Source organism: Limulus polyphemus, unplaced genomic scaffold, assembly GCF_000517525.1.
Source record: "Limulus polyphemus unplaced genomic scaffold, Limulus_polyphemus-2.1.2 Scaffold1045, whole genome shotgun sequence".
Taxonomy (NCBI): domain Eukaryota; kingdom Metazoa; phylum Arthropoda; class Merostomata; order Xiphosura; family Limulidae; genus Limulus; species Limulus polyphemus.
The window spans coordinates 162,737-165,809 of record NW_013666655.1 but is presented as its reverse complement, the minus strand read 5'-3'; positions in this window follow the sequence as shown (position 1 = coordinate 165,809).

Below are 3,073 nucleotides of genomic sequence, written 5' to 3'. Positions count from 1 at the left end.
CCCCCACACATACATCATTATATGTACAACCTACATTTTTATGTCTTAGTACTGAATCTTGTACAGAAACAATGTTAAGAAAATATACAATAAGAAAGTTTTTGGGTAAAAATATTTCAGTTTGCATGACTGCAAATATTAGTATCACAAACAAATAAAACGTTCATATATTTGTTGTGATATCTTAGTCACAACTTGTGAATTTCATGTTATACTGATAATTTCACCTGCTTATGAATATTTCAACCCCATTAAGTCGAAATATTTTCTCCACTGCACTACGAGAAACAACAGGTAAAATTGTACTGCTAGAACCTCCAAGTAAAATTGTTTTATGAAACACCAACTAAACTGTTTTTCTCTCTAGCCATAGTTAAGCGGCCACATCAGTTATCACAGTTAACCTCATATTCTTCAAATTTTAATGTCGAGATAAAATCCTTTGTCTCCATGACTATGCTTCTGATTACTGTGCTTTTCAGACGAACCACAACTCCCTTGCAGCTCATAGATTCGGTATACTTCTGAGGTAAATAAGTGTCAGAATCTAATGAGTACAGGGTGACATAATCTGTAGTGTTCTCACAAGTTAACTAGATCATGAGAATGATTCCCTTGAAATGTAGAGCGACGTTTTGTATCAGACAATTTACTCAACAGTTTGGAAAGCAAGGGATTGCTATACCCTTTCGGTCACATGACCATCTTCTCTGGAAATCATACATCATAGCGTGCATCACTTTGTAGCTTGGAAGGCAAGTTATGCTATTTCCTTTCAATCAACAGTTGTGCAAAATAATGGCTGTCTTAACTTTGAAGATCGAACAGCAACTCTACAATGTTGTGCATAAATAATACTTTCAATACTGTTCAATAGCTGGGAAAACAATGGATAGTGACGCCATTTTGATTATCAATCTTTGAACTCCCTGTCTTTCTAGCTTTGATCCATGGGTACCCACTGTCTTACCTACCAGGGAAACAACTGTAATTAGTAGAGGTCACCCACCAGCATTATGTCCAATCTTTCTAATTCTCTGGCTTGTGTGTGTGGGGGGGTGGGTGGGGTGTGTGAGGTTCTTTAGAAACCTTCACAAGTGGTCTCAGACTTAACAGGCACCAAATTTTATGTCGAAGACTCCTGGTTACCATCCCTTTCATAAATTTTCCCACTTCATTGTGGTGAATAATTCCATAGAGAATAAGTCATTCTTTCAGTAAAAGCGTTTCTTTAAACTCCTTTCAATGCAAAAGACCAAGCAAGGACCAATCCGCCCGTTATCACTTCAGAAACTCCGCAATAAATCCTGATAGCACAGCATTTTTTTTCCATTCCTTTCTACTTGTGGTGTTTTCGGGTAAACTGATTCCTCGACAAGTATCAAACAGATAAACCCAGAATAGCAGCAGATTCAATCAAGAAATAAGTGGAATATTCTGTCGTTGATACCCTGACTGAATTTTAAGTTGCGTGGTAAATAAACAGACTGGACACATTTAAAGGACAGTGAAAATTATCTTTATTTAAACATTACAAAAAAATATGTGTACCTGTGTAAATAAAAGGGAGGCTATCTCTGCTGTATCAGTAAATAGCTTGTCAGCTTTTCATCCCTCAATGTGCATATCTGTGAAACTAGTCAAGAAGAAAATCAAATAGATCTGAACAAAGAAAGCACACCTGAATTCAACAGCTAAAATCCCTTTCTTTGACCAGTCGGCAGCTTCATCTTGTGACCGTTGTCCCTTCACTACATGGTCGACTGTTGCATTCAGACAACATTATAATCGGTTAGCATAGGATATTACAGTGCTAATCCTCTTAACTCCAATTGCCACAAAGAGATGTCACATAATAATTGTACTATAGAGAACAAAGAAACGAAGCAACTAGAACAAAGTAAGGTTATCTTAACGACTTTCTGGAAAGTAACAGAAAAAAATTAAAAATCTCTATATCACTAAAGGAGGAAGAAAACATATTGTTACGACAGTGGAAGTCAAGTGACGCTGCTGGTGCGTGCGTAATGAGTTTCTCGAATGATCGGGGAAGTCCGAGTGTGTTCGAGATGCCCTCTTCGTTAGTATATAAGCCTAGCAGAGAAAGCCAGCGGGTATGAATAAAGAGAGAGTGTGTGTTTTGCACTCGTCGAGAGCGAAATTATCGAGATTGTGAATCGCTGTGATTTATAGTGTATTATAAAAGTTGTTAAGTTTAAAGTGACGAGAAACGTACTGATTGTGGAACTTCTGTGTACTAAAAGTTTGTATCGAGGAGAATAAACTGGTTTAATCAAGAAAGGTCTTGTATCGCTGAAGATCCTCGGAAAGAATTTCTACCGGAAACAAACAAACAAGCAGATACGTAACAATATGATATACCCACATATAAGCTACAAGCTGAAATACCCGTCAACTGATGGGAATATTTCAACTTAATGAAAACAATATAATTTTAATAGCAATCATGTATTTCAAAATAATAACTTGAACATGAATTTTATCTAAAAAATTTAAAATTATAACAAAACTTCTTCATAAACAACTTTTGCAGTTTGCTTTCCATCTACCAACAAATAAAGATTTTGAGGTGATTCCACCCTTGAACACCCTACATCTTATTGACCAAGGTTGTTTGAGAAAATATCCAGCAACTTTCATACTTTGACCTTGAATCCCTTTATAATATTTAACATTGTCTAAAGCATCAACCTGCCAAGATTGTTTGAGATTAGCTCAATAAGCTGGGAGTAATTAGCCAACAGGTTTTACAAAATAGACATAGGGTTAAATTAAGTTTTGACCCCCTCACATAGCTCATAGCGTTTACATACAAATTTTGGTTGAGATTGGCCCAATAATGTCAGAGGAGTTAAGGTGAAAACAAACACACATTTCGTCTTTATATGTCCCCCGCTGGGACAGCAGTAAGTCTTTGGATTTACACTACTAAAATCACAGTTTTGATCTCCTTTGGTGGACACAATAAATAGCCCGATTGTGGCTTTGCTATAAAGTATAAGAACAACACACACACACACACACACGTCTTTATATATATATATATATATAA